General features: G+C 30.1%; 1 long non-coding RNA gene across 1 annotated transcript; it reads left to right on the top strand.

Moving 5' to 3' along the window:
• Nucleotides 1-7,575: 7,575 nt before the first annotated feature.
• LOC136986644 (uncharacterized) lies at nucleotides 7,576-19,735 on the top strand. Its single transcript, XR_010882509.1, has 2 exons — nucleotides 7,576-7,657; nucleotides 19,591-19,735. It is a non-coding gene; the product is annotated as an uncharacterized lncRNA (long non-coding RNA).
• Nucleotides 19,736-20,221: the final 486 nt, after the last annotated feature.

Here is a 20,221-nt window from a genome sequence, read left to right as displayed (position 1 = left end):
ATAATAAATACAGTAAGACCTGTGTAAGCCGAATATTTTTTTTTTCTTTGGTTTGACAGATTTCCGTTTTGAACAGGTTCTTTTTTAACATAGAAAATCGCTCCGTTTCCAAGGATTTTTTTCAGTTTAGGCAGGTTTCCTATTCAAATTCCGATATGAACAGGTTTTATTGTAATTAATTAAAATAGTTATGCTAATGCTAATTTAATTAAATAATTGTAAATTTGTATAAAAATTTTATAAATTAAAAGTAATTAGAATAGTATATATAAAGTAAAACCTGTTCAAAGCGGAAATCTGCCAAACCGGAAGAAATATTCTGTTTATACTGGTTTTACTATATATATATAATGATTTTGAGCTTAAAATTCAAGCAAATTTATTAATATATATTACCTTATATGTTTAAATAATGTACTTTGTTAAATAATTAATCAGAAATAAATATAATTTTTATACAAATATTTTAATAATAATAAATTACTTCTCTATAAATGTAATCTTTAAAATTAATTTAATATAATTTCTAGCAAATTAAGTTGTAACTGTTATTATATGTACATTCATATGCAAACTGTATTAATTCCACTCTCATTTTCTATTGTGTGAGGCGAAATACAAATTCCTCGAATAACTTAAAGCAATAATTGCTTTATTAATATTAATTATATAATTAAATTTAACAGAAATTCGCACAGAATTTACTAAAGTATGTAACTACTCTGTAATATATATTATAATATTCAATAATTTAATTAATATATAGTAATAAGTATTTAATCTTATTACAGTTTGACATTTTGTGTACCTTTTATTAATAAAATAGGAAAGTAAACATGGTTTTATAATATAAATACAGCCAGTGGATAGCCTACCGCTCTTGGGATCCACTTTCAGTTGACAGTTTTCTTTCCTTAGTATTTAACATACACAAAAATTAATGTAACCTTCTTATTTATAGTAATTTTAGTTTAGTAAAGTGTACATATCATTATTAAATTTTCAGAACTAATGAAAATTTAAATCACAAAATACTGGGGAGAAAAGTAAATATATATAGGCTATATATATATATAAAGCTGTATTTCTCTATGGTCGATATTATGATATAACATTTCGTGAAAAATTTACTTGACAGCTGAAATGATAGATGTCCATATCTACGTTTCATAAAATGTTTAATGAAAATAAACATAATTTATTATTTATATACCTATAAATATAAAGAATAAAGAACATACTGAGTATTCAGTTGCAAATTTTCTATAGCTAGTCACACTTTAAATCTTTATTAACAACAAATGTATTTAAAAAAATTATTATAACTCAATCTATAGTACTGTGTTTGAATAGTACTGTACTGTACATTAGAACAGGGGTAGATCTAGAGCAGTAGTTTTCAACCTGTGTTCTGCAAACTTGCCCACGAAATTTATTATAATGTACTACAACATATTGCTTTATTCCTATGTTTACTATTTTATAGAATTCAATAAAGTTTATTAGATCATGAATGGTGTTCTGCGCCTCGGAAAGGTTAGAACCACTGATCTAGAGGAAAGCGAAAGGAGAATCGACCCTAAGATTTTTTAATTTTTAACAGGAGCTTCGTTATTTCTTTAAAACGAAGCACCTGTTAAGAATAAGAAGAAATATAACATTTTTTTTTTTTTTTTTAAGATAAAAGAATCTTAGGGTGATTCGCTTCCCTGTAGATCCGTCCATGTTTCAGTATAGTTACATTTTTATCATTATTTTTCAATTCTGTTTCATTTTTATGTTGTTTGGATTATTTTAATTAATTATTAATGTAACTAAATTTTTACACATTGTTTATTTTATTGAACAAATAAAAAAGTTCAGCAATGAGTTGCTTAGCTTTCCCGGCAACATGTAAAACTGCGTGTGGTGCCATCTCTTATGAAATTTTACTAAAAACTTCTTATATTTTTAATTATTATACAAAATGGCAAAAACTTGATTTTGAGGACAGGGATGAGTTTTATAAAAAAAATCATAAAGGTTAATAACAAGTTAAAATCGCCATTAAGTCCGACTACATTCGAGATATAACACGTGACTCCTTTCTATCTCCCCCCTCGACCTTTAATCAATTTGCTAGAAAGTTAAGTGATCATTAATGGAAATAATTCTAATCTTTAAATGTTTTATTCCATATTCTGAATGACTGCAATAAAAATAAGGAATCATCCAATCGTCAATACGGAGAGAAAAAAAAAAAACACGATAAATCGATACCTGCCGACTTCATTCAGTAGAAAAAAATTCTATGTCAGGTTACGTGGAGTGGATTAAAAGTCAGTTAACCTAGATATATTTTAAGAACGGTTAAGATCAGTTGGAACAGCTGCGTAACTGCGATCCAGTCGCTTCATTGAAAGTATATTTTTGGAAAAATTTTCTATAGGAAGAAATAAATTAGAAGAGGAGAGAGGAGGAGGAAAAAATTTAAAAAAAATCAAATTGCAAGATAATAGTCAAATAACTTTTTTTACTCTTTCCTTCCTGTGGGCACTGAGAAGGCCTTTTTTCAAGCCCATTGAGAGTTCGGTCGGGGTCACAATGGGACCACCGGGTAGTGAGGAAGGGCTTAACATATCCGGGATAGGCCACCACAAAAAATTCTTAGGGTTTTTGACCGTTCAGATTCGATCCCGAATAGCGGTAGGTTGATACCTTAATCACCTCAGCCAGCAGCTGTCAATATTGATCTCCAAGATAAATCAGTTGACCCCTGAGAATTGCTAGCGATTAAGTTAGAAACCCCTAGTTAAAGACAATAATTAGTATCTGCTACACAAGAACAAAAAGCTGGCAAAGACTCTTGTATGACTTTTATGGCACTTGAATTAAGGGGGATCAGGAAAGAGGTCCGATAATTTTCAATTAAAATAATCTCTAAAATTTAAAAAAAAACAAAGCAAAAATCTTATTTTGGAATATAAGGCAGTGGCGTAGATTCTCCGGACCCGGTGCGAAACCAGATTTGTGGGCCTCCGAAAAAAATTTTTCGGCAGGGGTGTCTTTTTCCGTAATGGTAATCGGGAACGTCCAAACGAAAACAAATTTGAATTTATTTATTCCGTTAAAAACATTATGTTTTAGACGTTCAATTTCTTTCGTTTGATGAATGATGCGTTAGGTATTTTTTTGTTTTGTTTACGTAAACGGACTAAAATATTTTTGTGTAGTGGTTTATATAGTGTATAACTAGATTACAGTTGAGTTGCTGGTTTTCCTGTGTAGTAGGGGCCCCAGCTCGAGCATCCAAATGCCAAATTTTGTTTTTTTTTCTGATTGCCGTGAAAAATTTTTCGGGTCTTTTTTCTTGCGATTTTGGGGTCCCGCGGGCCTATTACTTTCCAGGAGCCCGGTGCGGACCGCACCTACCGCACCCCCTAGCTACGCCACTGGTATAAAGATAAGTTAAAAAGAAAACAAATGTAAATGCCAACAACGAATAAGGTTTTTATTAAGTCTGACCCCATTCGAGATGTAACCAGTGTCCCTTTCTATCTTCCTACTACCTTAACCTCAACTACCAAAATTTGATAGCTTAAATGCTCCGTATATAGAAGTGTTCCTGCCAAATTTTAACATATTTTTGTCTATGGGATCGTGAGATATAAAGCAAAATACAAACCAACACATACATTTACATATACAGAATTTTGTCCCCCCCTTATTTTATTGTTTTTGTTCTCTGATCGATTACAATTTTATATTTTTCTTCATGCCTAAAATTTGAATTTTATGTTAAACAATATATTTTAAATATTTTTACTTAATTTTAATAAAAATAAGTTATAGGATTTTTTTTTTTTTTTGGTCTTCATTATTTATTATTGGATTGAAATATATTTAGTTTCTTTATTTACAGTACTAGTAGGTCTATTGCTATCAGTCTAAAAATACCCATTCTTTTCTTTTTTATTGAGTACAGAACTTATATAAACTAAAATTAACAACAAGATTTTTTCAAAACATGCAAAGAATGTTGAGTATGATGCTGTAATAAGTCGATATTCAAATTTTTATATCTCTTTATGATAATTTATTAATTAGATTAATCAAAAAAAATCTTTATAGATCAGTTTATAGTGTAGTTACAAAATTAAATAATTTCTAGCGATTATGTTGGAATGCTTCTATATACAACAAAATTAATATCATTATATATATAGTATATACAAACCAAACTATGTACGCAAGGACGACACCAGCTAATGGGCCAGGGGGCAAGATGATGTAAATTGATAGAGGATACGAATTGTATGTAGGTAAAATAAAAACGATTCATAAAGTTTTAATCATTTACTATGTACCGGAAAAGAAATATCTTAATTAAAACATTTTTTTAACTAACAAGAAGCCTAAGAAGATTATTTTAATTAAAACTTAGCATTTAAACAATTTTTTCGAGTTTCTAGGGGAGGGCAGCTGCCCCTCAGCCCCCCTGGCGACGCCCTTGTATGTATGTATGTCAGGCTCTATACTTTTCAACGTATCCACGCCATATTTGGCATTCATATTCTTTAACATGCTAGAAAAATACTGTGGGGTTTCCACTCCCAACCACCCCTAAAACCCACTTCTATCTTAACATTATTAAACACTAGTAGTTAGTCACGGGTTCGCGCCCCACTAACAAACTGAAGTTTTCTGGTTTTCTTTATCTGTCTAACAGCTAAATAGGGCCCAATTTTATGTATAAGTTCTCCCTGAAAGCATTCCAATTGGCAGATTGCCCATGTGTTGAGTTTCCTTTTTCCATCAATCGGATCCCCGATCTTCTAAACTTGCAAACTTTAATTGCAATATAACTGTTGGCCTAGAGTTTTAATTAATTTAAATTAGGAGTTTTAGTCTTTTTACTAAAAATTATATATATAGTACTATCGATGTCTTTGATTTATATCAAATATAAAGTCACGTTCATTAATTTTAAACCCTATAGGTTATAATTGTTCTCATTATTACCAACTGCAGATTTTTGTTTACGAAAAGAAGCACTTATTTATTGTGACATGGTCACAATGACTATTATGACATGGTTCACAAATTGTGACATGGTCACAAATGCAGCGACCATGGTCACAATAACACATGGTCGCTGCAATTTTTAATCGTATTTTTAATTTATTTAATTTAAATTATATGCTCTCTACCTCAAATTAGTATGTACTGGCTTGTCCCTGTACATCATACTTTTCCTTTAATAGTAGAGTCGTGACGGTCATCTATCTAACATCTATCGGGGGGGGAATTTTTTGAATTGAAATAACGTGACTTCCGGTTATATAGTTAATCGGGGCCTCCTGCCCCTAAGCTTGCCATATTTGGTCTCATCTTTCATCTGTTATAAGAACAACTGGCAGATTGTTGAAACAATTGATGGATCTGTAACAAGGCCGGCTTTAAGCTTATATATTATTCTATTCATTGTCTGTTTCCTTCTATATTGTTCTTAATCTGAAGACACCTCCTAATTAATTGAGACTAAAAGAAAAGATAAATATTTTTATATTTACGATACAAAAATTTTAACTAGACTCAAACGAAGTTTAATTTTCATTTGGATATTATTAATGTTATTCACTATGAAGTATTTTTATTTAATATCATAAATAAAATGTTAGTAATTTTAGTTGCTGTTATAATACTGTAAATTCATAAATAAATCAATCGTTCATGGTACGAAAAGAGTTAATTTTTTAAAAGAAATTTCTAAAGTTACTTTTTATTATTAAAAATTGATGTAATCTTTTCTGAAAATAAGTAGTAAAGTTTCTTATGTTGTAAAACAAATATTAATTCGGAAACGATCTATTTTTCATAAAATAAATAAATTTTAAAAAATACTTTTTTCTGCTAAAGAACTATACAGTGAAATAAGTCTAATATGGTTTCACTATGTGTATATACAGTAAAACCTCAATATATCGAACCGCAAGACTTATTTTTCCGTTTAGGCAGATTTCCGCGTTAAACAGTTTTTACTGTCCTAGTGTATACAGTAAATAAATAAATACAGTATACAGTAATACTTCGGTTTTCGTTGACTTCGGTTTTCGTCGATTTTTTTCGCGAAAAATTTGTCTCGGTTTTCGTCGGCGTGCTCAAGTGACCTCGCTGCTACTTTTGCGAAAACAAAGAGTGACCCACGCGTTTTCCGACGCAGTGTGGCGTTATTTCTCGTGGGGTGAACATTACCCCGCGACGGCCCACCATTGGCCAACGGTTCCGTTCCATGAACACTGGGAGTTCGGCCGTGGGTTCGCGCTTCGCCAGGGCGGGCTGGTCACGTAAAGTTTTCTGGGTTTTCTCTACGTCTGTAACGCCTGAATAGGGACCAGTTACCCTTAAACGGATTTCCCGGAAGGCATTATTCCCCTCGACACGACCATCATAAACGCATACAACTACTATTACATGACAATTACGTCACACTTTACCACGGGGCGATATAGGTTAGAAGCTCGTGTCCAACTAGCTTCTACGAGACAAGACATTACCCCGCGTGTCTAGCCGAACAATTTCATTGCTTTCATCTTAATGCTAATTATCTTATCTTTAATCTTAATGCTTTTATCTTTATGCTAATTAGCCTTTTATGCTAATTTTTTATTGCTTTTAGTATTTAGCTCTATATTAATTCTCTATAAAATGTGTTTTTGGTATGTATTTTGGAGTGTCTAGAACGAATTAATTGGATTTACATTGATTTATATGGAAATAATTGCCTCGGTTTTCGTCGGTTTCGGATTTCGCCGATTGTTTTCGAACGGATTATCGACGAAAATCGAGGTATCATTGTATTTCATTTTTGTGTTATTGTTCTCTGTGGACAATTCTTTTAACTCTCCATCCTGTGAGTACCAACATGGCCTTTTTAGCAAGCCCATTATGGATTCGGCCAGGCCCACAATAAAGACGCCGTGTTTTATTTTTTTTAAACTCTTTTTTTAACTGCTACGCCAGTAAGATGCCTTTACTTTTCATACACATTGTGGGTTCGGCCAGCTCACAATGAGGACGACCATGTGATGAAAGACAGGGTCGATATATCTAGAGCAGACCGCTCACAAAAAATTCCTAGAGTGGTTCGCTTGAATTCGATCCCGATTTTTGGGAAAATTATAACTGGTCTTTTTTAAACTTTTTTCGCCCGTGGACACAATTTTAGCAATCCCATTGTGGGTTGAATGGGATTGCTAAATCTCACTTAACCCACAATCCAAAATCCACAATGGGGCGGAGAGCGGTAAGGAACGGGGCCCGATATATCCGGATGGACCACCTCCGAAAAATTCCTGATGTTTTTCGATCTGCCCGGATTCGATCTCGGATACCCCAAAGCGATACGCTATTACCTTAAACACTTAATCGGCATAAATTTACAATTTTTCTTAAGAAATTTAAGTAAAGATAATACAATAATGTCATTAACATATCATTTTAATTAATTAATGAATATTATTAATTTTTATAAATTTTTTTAAAAATATAAAAATCCGTCACGAAATTTCAGATATTTCAAATCAAATCCGCCAGATGGAAGTTACGATATTGTGCTGCCACATTGTGACGAAAAGAATACTACTGTTCGATATGACGTCACACCGATGGAGTTACGGTAAGTGGTGTTTAGCATTTACATTTATTAGTAGAGCATTAAATCGCTTAAAGAACTACTCTTTGGATTTACAATGTTATTTATACGAATAATTAGATTTAAATCTCTTGAATATTCGGGCCAATCGAAATGTTATGAAAAGTAATCAGTTTTATTATTTACATGAAGACAAATGTCACTGCCTAAAATAGAATGTATCGTGAAAGTTTCATTATGTTGCATGACGTGTAGATAAATGGAATTAAGGTGTGAATCTCATCACTTCTTCACATTGCTAGTGTTTATTTGAAGCGAACTTCACAAGTTCAATTCTCTGTAAAATATATATTAAAAATAAAAGATATTAATTAATTAAATTATGAATTTAATTAATTAATTTTGTTACATATTTTCTGTCATAAAGTGATTTACTACAAATTCCATTTTTATTGTGTTTATGTATTGTTAAAATTGTCATTTGGGAGGAGTAATTAACATGTTTTTCTCTGTTGGTATGTTAAGCAGATGGTTGAAATGATGTATTATTTATTGATGCTAGTGTAACTTACTAGTTTCAGAGCTGCTAAATTAGTTTTGTATGGAATTTCAGATGGCATCTGTACACAGTTGTAATCTGAAATAAGTATACATTATATTTGATTTTGTTAAAGTGGGTGTGACTTCTTTACAATGTTTGCTCTTTTTATGCTTGTTAATTTTAAAAAATTGCTTCTTATTCTATAATTTCTTGTTTTGATGTTGAATTAATATATGCTGTTAGATCTTATAAATGTATTTTTGGCATTGGTAAGTTTATATGTCGACAGGTTACATTGTATGCTGAATCTGCTTTGATCTTGGCTATCAGTCTAGGTCTAGGGCTATCAGTCTAGGGTCAAAGTTAACCACTATGTGTTTTCTTTGATGTTTTAGAGATCGTGTATTTACCATTCCCGTTTCTGTTATCCTGTATCTTGTGAGCTAGCCTTTCTATTAACTTACTTCTGTAATTGTGGGCTATGGTGATGTGTTGAATGCATTGTGTTTCTTGTAGTGTGTCCTTGACATTAGAACAATGGTTAAAAGTTCTTTGAAGCTGGGCCCTGTATGGTGCTATTTTATAAATGTGTGGGCTGTTAGATGTTGAAGGGATAAAGAAAGATTTTAGGTTAGGTTTATGGTACACCTTTGTAGCTATACCAACCATTTCTCAACTGTATTTGGAGGTCGAGGAAATGGGCCATCCTATCACTTCTTGATATAACTTTAACATAAGCCTAAATGGGTTGCCATTAAAATCTTGCAATATTCTATCCATATCTGGCTTAGATCTCCAGATAACATCATCATCGATGTAATGTGTGTGTGTAATATAATTTCTGAAATGAAGTTTTCTAATACCTGGCTCTCTAACTTTCTAACTGTTAATTCACACAGGTCTCCAGATATCCATTATTTTATTTTTTTTCAAATTTTTTGTAAAACCATGATGTCATGAGAATGCGAGTGAATCTCGATGTTTCAAATTCACGTTCTAACTGGCATTCCAATTATGCTTAACCTGAAGAAAGCCATTTAAGATAGCAAAAACATTAGTTCATTTGATTTAATTAAAGAATTTGCTAGAAAAAGGAGAGAAAGATGTTTTGAAACTTAATAAATTTATCTCAAGATATTTGTGTGTGCATATGATATATCGTACAACTCTAATAGCTAGAAGTTACTTTTTTGTAATTCATACATAAATACATACATGCAATGAAGCATTTATAGATAGTGTGTTAAAATCTGAATTTTGCTGTTGAAAAATGATATAATAATCCATTTCAAATGATAACTTTGTTATTGATGTTCTTTGGGCCTTGTATTGTTGTTCTAACATTCATGCAGAACTTGTAATATTTTAGTTTTGAAATTATAATTAAGTATTTAGTGTATTTTTTTTGTTTAAAAATAATGATTCTGCAAAGTATATTTTAAGCCTTTGTAGGTCTTTCTACATTGCTTGTGAAATACTGGCTTTAACTTAGGATGTCTAAACTTAATTTATAGTGTATGTGGGGTTTTTAGTGCCTAAAATGCTAATTTACACATCATGTTATATGTATATTTGAAAATCCAGATAAAGTCCAGCCTCAATTAGTTCAGATTTTTTAGACTATTGTATGGTACATATACATGCATTGACCTAAATCTTCTATCCTCCAATAGTATGCTAAGTATATATATGTTTCTGCCGAATTTACAAATGACTTTGTGTTTTATTTTGTACATTCAACGTTTTTAATATGGACCGTTTTCTTTGAAAGTGGTGTAAGTCCATTTTTGACAAAAAGTTAGTTAATGATGATAATGATTGCAAAATGCTATGAGCTTTTTATCTATAAACAGTTTTCAAAAAAAATCCTTCAAAATTTTCATCATTTTGTCAATATAAATTTATGTAGTTAATGAAATTACAAATATAATCACTTTGAAAATGGTGTAAGTCCATTTTCTGCAAAAATTTACTTTATATTCCTACAGATTATTATACCATCATACAACAATGCCAAAAACATAAAAAGTTTATTTTACATGAAATGAAACGAGATGATTTTGTTTTGACGAAACCACTAGAAAATGCAATTCTAAGAAGATGAAAAAATACTACTGGTGAAGAGGTAAATTGGCTGAAGATATGTTGGATAAAGGTTTTAAAAAACAAACCATGTACAATGCAGTATAAAACTTCATTTGATGAAAATGCGAAGTTTAAAACACTAGATTTATCTCCCAGATGAGGAAGACCACGAAAATTTGAAAATATAATACTAGCACCTTTATATCATTGTGCCAGGCCAATCACATCCGAAAAATTCAATGATATGATGGATCTATTCCTCCAATACATCATGACTATTTTCAAAAACTTCCTTGTAATGATAAAAATTAAAAATGGCACATATTAATATAAAGTTGTAATTTAAATGGCATTACCTGAAGAAATATTAAAATAAAGCCTTTTTATTTTGTTTTTTTGACATATTTAATAAAAATTCCATAAAAATATTGGTTTGATTCAATTGAAATCACATATTTAGTTGGTTCTCTATCATATACAACACTGAAAGGTTTTTAGTCTGTGTCTGTGTTACGCACTACAGTGTTATTAGAAGAAGTGGTTATTGTGTTACATATTTAATATTTCATAAATGTATGATTTTCACATTTTGTTGACTTTGAAAGTGGTGTAAGTCCATTTGAAGTCATCAAAAGTATAAATTTCTTTTAACTAATACTTTAAAAATGATCACATTATAAACTTAAATCAATTTAATATTTAAAAAACATAAATTGAGTGTATTAACATATACCAATATTTTTCAAACCATTGAAATACAAACCCTTAAATATCTCCATATAATATAAAATGGACTTACACCACTTTCAAAGAAAACAGTTCATATATAGATTTAAAGAAAATCCAGACTTTATGCACTTCTTTATTTAATCTCGATTATTCTGTAATGTTCAGTTTTTTGGAAAATTTATTTAAAATGTTACAACTGTTAAAGAAACAGATTGGTCTAAGCAGATTGAATAAAATTATTTATATGTTCTTATTACAAATTATCGATGATATGAAATTATTTACTATATAAATCATACTACAATGTTGATAAAGCAATCCTAACATTAAGTTATTTCTTACTTGAGCTTACAAAAAATGCCATAAGTTTTGTTTTTTGAGTTTACATAAAAAATTTTAATAATTATGACTAAAGTATTATGAATATTAAAATTTATTGCTTTCTAAATGAAAATGTTTAGAAATTTATGTTTAAATATTGATAACTTTATTATTTACAAATGATTATTTTAAAGTTTTTTTTTAATGGGAGAAATCTGTTAAAAAATAACTATAATAAAGCTTTTACTAGATAGAATATTGTGATGATTTCAAAATAGTTTTTCTGATAGTCCTATTAATTATGTAAAACACACATAATCACAATTGACTGATAATTTTATTCTTACAATACAAATGATTAAGTATGTCCTTGCCAAGATTATCTGTGACTTGAGTGCAAAATATGTTCTACCATTATTGACTAAATTTGAAATGTTTATATTTAAAATAAATTATTCGATTTAGCAAGAAATTAAAGATCATGTATCATGTAAAATTATTAATGTGTTTGCATGAGTTTTTAATCTGTAAACAGTCATAAATTTTTTTGAACATGAAAAATTTTACTTTTTTACTAACACAGACCTTCCAAAGTCTTTGACTTTGGTTAATGTGGAAGGTCTGTGTTAGTGAGTTGTTGCGTGTGTTGGAGTAGCAGAACATAGTCTGTGTTGATAGGTTGAATTGAATGGAAAAGGAATAATAGAATGAGTATTCATTCTATTAGTCCTTTTCCATTGGATGGTTGCTTGACATGTGGTGGCAATGTGTATGCAGGGCCGGCCATCGGGGGGGTGCGGTGGATGCTACGCACCGGGGCCCCGCGATTGAGGGGGCCCCAACATTATCAAGAATGCAGTATTTTTAGTAATTTTTCTGAAGTAATTAATGTATTAGCAAGAACAAAATCACGCTTTAAATAAACATGCATTAATATATGTTCGTGTTTGTAAATTTTTTTATTTTAGAAAAACATTTGGGCCCAAATAGTTTCTTGCACCCGGGCCCCTTTATCGAGAAGGCCGGCCCTGTGTGTATGCTTACTAGAGGGGTAAAAAATGTTGTAAAAAAAAGATATTCTGATAGAATTTGTTTTTCGAAAAAGGAATGTGTTTTGTTGAAAATTGTGTGTAGGCTGGGTTTTGTTACTAAGGGTGCAATAAAAATTTCAAAAACCATCAAGGTGCATAGTTTAATTTTTGAAAAAAAATTACAATGTTGTAATAAATAAAGAAAATAATTGTCTTGAAATATGTATATTTATACAAAATAAAGATTATACATGCATGTCATAACTAAAAAATTAAAATTAAAAGTATGCACATAAAATAGCACAAAATCAGTTTAAATAAAATTACAAGTATATATATATTTGCATTTATATGACTATGGTTCTAGAAGGTGCATTTGAAACACACATTTCTGATCTCTTGTGTAGGATATAGTTTGTGTGTTAATCTTATGGTATTTTAATTATGTTTTTTATATAATGTAAAAAATAAGGGAGACTGTAAAAAAGTAAAATTTCTAATGGTATATATGTCAGTTGTAAGAGTTGTAGAATTAAAACCAGCTGAGGAGGACAACATTGTTTTTTTGTTGTCAAAATGCATACTGGTCTTTTCCATGTTGCTAAGTTTAATTGTTAAATAAATATAGGCTGGTTTATGAGAAGTCTGTTGTTGGTTGTGTTTGAACCAAATGTGTATTTGGTTATCTAAAATACAGACAAAAGGCATTTGATATATAAATGTATATTGTACTATATGAAAAGTTGAAAAGTGATCTCCATACATGTTTTTTTTTTATTAATTTCTAAATTTTATATATATAATATATACGTGGTACGATCCAAAAGTTTGGGGAATGCAGTAATCTATGACAACAAAAGCATGTATTTGAAGTTACAGCGTATGAAATGGATTCTACCAAACCACCTCTACGTGTTTCAGGTTAATTTCACCCATGTCATGTGATTAAACCGCGAGTGCTGCTGTTTTTTTCCGGAGATAGTTACCTTTGTCCTGCGACGTAATCAAAGTGGAGTTTCAAAAACAACCTCCAACATTTCTACTTCATCGTGACCTTTCACCGTAGAATCACCGTACACCTTTCTTAGCAATTTTAAAATCTCTGTAGGTGTTTTACCTAAACGCTGACAAAATTTAATGTTGGAGGTTGTTCTTGAAACTCCACTTTTATTACGTCGCAGAACAAAGGTAACTATCTTCGGAAAAAAACAGCAGCGCTCGCGGTTTAATCACATGACATGGGTGAAATTAACCTGAACACGTAGAGGTGGTTTGGTAGAATCCATTTCATAGGCTGTAACTTCAAATACATGCTTTTGTTGTCATAAATTACTGCAGTCCCCGAACTTTTGGATCGTACCACGTATTTTATTATGTAAAGTAAAACATAGTTTGAGATTTTATTTAGAATAAAGAAAACAAAATTGATATAAATATAAAAATTTAATTTAAAAAGAAGACTGGAATTGCAAATTATAAACAACAAATTATAATATACTCTTGCCATTTCAAGTGTAATTGAAATAAATACAGAATCATTTATTGATTATGATATTTAGTAATACATTAAAATGGTATTTACAAATAAAGCAAATATTCTAAAAAGTTATATACAATAAGGGTCATTGAAACTTCATCATCCATAAAGTTCTATTAATTTGTGTTTAATTTTTTAAATTAAAATAAGATGTCATTTTGAAAAAGATTGCATCATCCATGATATAAATATGAGAGTGCTTTTTATTGGCTGACAAAGTCTATCATAGCAATGTTTTCAGTGATTGCATCTTTGATTGGTATAAAAATCTGTATGGTGGTGCTCTTTTTTAAACAAAATGGAACGTTTTTTACTGAGCATAGTATAAAATGTCTAAAATTACTATTACTTCTTTGATGCTTAAGAAACTTCCTTTTGTGAAGTAGCACAGAGAGCATTGCCATCAATCAATAATTGTGCCTTTGTTACAAAGATTATGTGAAAATGACAACATTGAAACTAAATTTCATTCTTTATTCTGAAATTACTCATGTTTAAGCTTCTCCTTTAATTGGTTAATTATAATATAAGCTCGGTTATCAGTGCTTTTTTGGATGCATAGCTATGATTTTAATTTTCAACCAACAAAAGAAAATTAGTATGTCTAAGGTTTGAAATTCTTCTCAACAGTAGTGTAAAACAAGTCCTCCCAAAAAAGTGCTGATAACTGAGCTTACAATTGAAAAGAGAGCTTGATCATAAGGTAAATGTGTGGGTATGCCATTGCAGGATAGATTCTGAAGTGTCTTGGCTTGTGAGAACATACTCTTAGTTCTATTGAACTGAAAGTGAAGTGGAGAGAGCAGACAGGCATAAAAGCAAGTGAACCGTGCAATGTTGCATGTGCAATATGGGTTTAAAAGTCCATTATGTATGTAAAGAAGACCTTACTATGATGATTAAAATGCATACTCAGTGTGTTATATGGGCTAAACAGTATTTCATTTGAAGCATCGACATATGGGATTCTGTTATATTTTCATGAATCTATAACTTGCACAAATCTGATAGCAAGCTTTAAGTTAACCATAGAAAAAGGTAAAGCTTGTAACAAAGATTGTTTAATGCAGACCGTAAGGTTTCTGGTGAGTCAAATGGTATGTGGAAGCTATCCAGTTAACATGTCAGCAGACCACATGTAAATTGGTTTGTGAATAAAGAGTACTTTACAAACATCTTAACTGCTGAGCTAATTCTAGTAATCATGATTTTATGATACATATCCTGCATCTTCCAGGATTACTATACTCCATGTCACCAAACAAGGGCATAGCAAGAATTACTATAGTAGAGTGGCTCTAGCAAATTGTGGGATGGTCTTAGTGGATGGGATGGTCTCAGGGTCACATATCTCATAGAAAGGTCTGAAGCCTTTTCCCAGAAACTTTTTGAATTATATGAAATTAATCACGTACCTGGAACCTGTTACTGGTGTGGGTGATACGACAGATAAATATATCACAAACGTTTTTGAACAATAAATTGTTATATATTGTTCCAAATGACAAAATTTTTAATGTTTAAATTTTGAATATTTCTGTGCTGTTTGTATGTACATTATTTAATAATAATGTATTACATAGTCCTATGGAACAATGGACAGGGGTGGCTAAAAATTTTTTGGAGGTGCTGAGCCATCCCTGGCTCTCCTCTAGCTTTGGACCTGTCACCAAACCATGATGGTGAGTAGTACAAGGTAGTGCTGCATATATATGTCCTGGCAGAAAAATACTGTAAGTTTTGAACATGTTTAGGAGTTTGGTAGAGATATAGTTGGCATGTACTATACATATATGCAAAACATTTGATGACCTCAAGGAATATGATTCCAGATTGATAGCTCTGGAGGTGATATCAAATGATCCTAAATTTAAACTCCTTGGACTTTGCAATATGGTGGCAACTACAGATAAAGATTGTCTCTCCTAAAGAAAGCCTACAGATGCTCCAGGAACACATCAGAGACACAGTGAAAGGAATTTCAGCAGCTTACAGGCATGATATTATTGACCAATTGTATGAATGATTAAAGCCGAACAATTGCTTGATTATATCAGGCTATATTAATGCCATTATTAATAATTAAATGTTAAGTATTAATAGTAGCATTAATACAGCCCAATATAATCCATCAGTCATTTGGCTTTAATCTAATAATTGGGTTTATGGATGATTATATTTGTATAATTTTATAAATGCCTACAGAATTTGATTGTCTCATAGAAAACATTTTGAAAATTGCATTTCATAATGTATTTATTAATAATTACATTTGATTTGAATTGAATTGCATTTGTACTTTTTGAATTATTTAATTATTTTTCTACTCTATAATATGATACTAGCATTTCATGGGCAAGAAAATTGCAGGGAAACAATCAAAAGTAAATAGTGACTGCAGGAATGTATTAGAAAAGTTTGGTATTACAAGCTTGTTACACAATACTTGAAGAAACTCATCCATTTTATGCTGAAGTGCTACAAAACTGTTAAGACTTAAGGTGGCCCTATAAAGTATTGGAATTTCATTTAATGAGAAATAACTATAACTGTTCATATTATGATTTTTCAGGACTACTTACTGCATATTTTTTTCTTCCATAACTGTGGACCATAATTTCTTGCAACAGTGCTCACTAACAGAATTGGCGAGGCTATAGTGTGAAATAATGCTTTTTAAAGTTGTGTGGCATTATAACTAATAAATTACAGTTTTTGGGTTTATTCTTCTTAGTTTCTTTTCTGTACTAAATATATTGTCATTACAAATCTCAATCAAAGTTTAAATATGCTATTTTGTATATCTGTTAAATAATTTTTGGTATGTCGTAGGTGATGTAATTTCATGACCAATACTGTTCATTTAATTACATTCTATAAGTTAGAGAATTTTGAAAGAAAACCATTTTTGCTGTTTACTGTGCTAATTAAATGTAAAAAAAATAAATCAGGTTGAAGTAAAGAGGTCAGTAAATATAAGATAGCATTTTTAAAGCAGTTTTCACTTCAACTTCAGATCCTTCCTAAATTTTAAACAGAAAGAATAATCAATTCAAATGTTTTAGAACATTGCATTTTAAAACAGCTAAACTTTTAAACTTAATTTTTAATATAGTTTTTATAAACTACATAGAAAAACATTATGTAAAGGATAATAATAAATAAAATGGAGAAGAAGATATACCAGTAAGATATATGTATGGAATTAAATGGAATTATTCAATTATTATATGCTTATATGCCACATAAATAAATGGCAATAATAATTGAATGAGTCAGAAATTCTTCCTTGGATCTTTAGCATTGAACCTCTTATTATGACCATCTGTTAGGTGAGACAGCAATACATTGCCTTTATTAAGTATAACTTAATAAAAAGTGAAATGGTGACTTGTGGACCAAAGTTTAAAAAATGTTATTCAGGCTAATAATAATAAAACAGGATTTTAACATAAAGAAAAAAACAGCTTGCCTATTTTTTCATGGTTTCTTTATTTTATATAAGTTACAATATTAATCAGCAAATTTATGAAGAGCATAATGGCAGATTCAAAATATACAATTACAATAGGCATTAATATCAATAATTTTTGTAAAATGAATGATAATGTAAACAGAGATAAAATGAGTAATATATATTGATAAATTTATATTAAATCATTTGTTTATAAATCATGAAATAAAGTGAAAAAAATAATAATAGTAATTATGAATAGTTACAGTAAAAAAATAGCAACAGTGAAAAAATATAAACTGTAAAAGATTGTAAAACATGAAATGATGTTCAAACTTAGAACTCCTATACATAGTTAAGCGGTTAAGAGCACACTGGAAATGGGGCTTGACGGAAATGGCCTTAATGCTCCATAAATTTTTACATATTTCATCAGTATACCAACTCTAGTTTTCCATGAGGGATACTTTCTATTTTTGCTTTTATATACCTTTGCAAACAAACATTTCCAAAATGAAACAGGCCTGTATACACATGTCCAAAACTTAAGGATGTGTAACATTTGTACATGAGTAGAGAGAACTGTAGAAGAAGGCAAACAAACATGGCAAGAACTATTACTCAACATCTAACACAGTAATACACAACAACTTGTAGGATTTTATAAATCAAAGTAATAAAAGTCTTTACTGAGAAAGATACATACAGCAGTTGGACATAGGTGGAGAAGAATGGAAAGTACTTATCAATTCTGAGGCAGAAAGACCTTTCAATATTGAATATGTCTACTTCAAACTGCAAAGCGGCAGCACTTGTAATGTTGTGGCAGGCTTGTCGCCAACTGGCTCAGTGACTTCTTTTTAGCTATTGCTACTAGCAATTATACAGGTATACCTCGACTTACGTCCCTCTCGAGTTACATCGTTCCCGATTTTACGTCGTTTGTCAAAAAAGTATATGGAAAAATAAAAATCAAGTTTAAGTCAGTTTATTCGACTTTAAATCCGTCCGCCATAAACATTGAAGTCGTAATATCACTAGAAAAGTGTTGAAAGCACATAAAATCATATTAAAATATGTACATTTACAGTAAATGTTAATATAATCATCATTTATGATTATTATAATGAAGGAAATATGAAAACATCTGTGTTTCTGTGTTGTCGTCTTATTTAGCAGTCTTTAAATGCTCATTATTGGCGTTTAGTTACGACGTAAGTCATAACTACACAAGTAAATTTGACTTACGTCATTTTTCGACTTACCTCGCCTCTCCTGGAACCAATTACCGACGTAAGTTGAGGTATACCTGTATTTGTCCTTAAGGTTTGGACACGTGTAAAATGAAAATATTGAACACAATGCCCAGTGAATATCTAAAGGAGATTCTAATATTGGTTGTTACAAAATTTATCCCTAGTTTTGATGACATTCTTTCAAAAAAGTAGTTGGAAATTTCACATAAATTTATGTTTGTTGTTATTTAGAACTAAAAAAAATTAATCTTTGACTATATTTTCTGTATCTGGCCTGCAGACTTGTCTTTTTTATAGCTCACTTGGCCTTTCTCAGAAAAAAGTTGGAAACCTATGCCTTAGACTATAGACTCTTAGATCAGGGATGGAGAATCTTTTTCAAGTCCCACTTGCCATGTAGTAGGCATAACTATCTTTCAAATAATTTATGTACACTGAAGTTTTAGATGTAGAACAACTATTTTTAAAGAAATGAAGTGTGGTTAGAGAAAGTTTATAAATACTCATGTAATTTACCAATTCCTGAAGATGCCTAATAACTTCTGGGATATTTTATTAAAAATATCAAAGAATAATTTTGAGAATATTTTAGGATTTTTTCCCTAAATCAAATCAGATATTTATAAATGTTTTGAAAATTTTATGTTGAGTATTATTAATATTCTTATTATATTTTCTGATATATATTAACTGATGATTGCTGAAAGTTTTGTTTAACTATTTTTGTTTCATTTCTGTTTACAGTAAAATAATTCAGGAACACACACAAATACTTTAAAATTACAATAATTTCACAATAGTTGAATTTAATTATAAAAAAATTCAACATAATTAAGGAAATAAAATTACATTGATGTTAATGTAAATTAGTCATTTTACAACAATTACATGAAATATAATATACTAATTTTGAACAAGGTGCATCAAACTGTAATGTTGTAAGTTTTTTTTTTAAGATTTACTAATTTATAGAAAGTGATACTAAACATAACACATTCTTTAGTTAAAATAGGTTGATGAAGAAGATGATGAGGAATGAAGATAGACAGATCCACTACAAATATTTATTTTATTGCATTTTTGGATGAAAGTTTAAGAGAATTGTTTTAAGTCAACAGTGAAACATAGTGAAGAAAAAGAAATAAAAACCATGGTATATTTTGTTTATTATAATAATACATTGATATTTAAAAATTTGCTCAATAAAACAATATAAAATTAACATCAATAAAACATAAATGCTCAAATTTAAAAGCAAAAATATTTTTTTTTTTTTAATTATTTAAAAGCATGAATATTTGAATGAGTAAATTATTGTTAAGAATTCTGTAATTTTACAGATGTTTTAATTGATAAAACAAAAGTGTGTAAAATTGTTATATTTATTAGTGTTAATTAACTTATTCACTGTACAATCCAAAAGTTTGAGGCCTTGGCATATAATTCCTTGCCCTGAATAGTTCAAAACACTGACACATCTGTCTTCAAACTAATCTCCTTGTATATGATGCACTTTTTCCAGTTCTTGTACAGCTTCTGGAAGCATTGCTGTAAGCCATCCTTTGCAATCACCATAATACTTCCTGCAATGCTGCTTTTATCTCATTTGATGACTAAAAACAATGTCAGAATGA

Source organism: Centruroides vittatus, unplaced genomic scaffold (assembly GCF_030686945.1).
Source record: "Centruroides vittatus isolate TY-2023 unplaced genomic scaffold, ASM3068694v2 contig_1215, whole genome shotgun sequence".
Classification (NCBI taxonomy): Eukaryota; Metazoa; Arthropoda; class Arachnida; order Scorpiones; family Buthidae; genus Centruroides; species Centruroides vittatus.
This window is presented reverse-complemented; position numbering and strand designations above follow the sequence as displayed.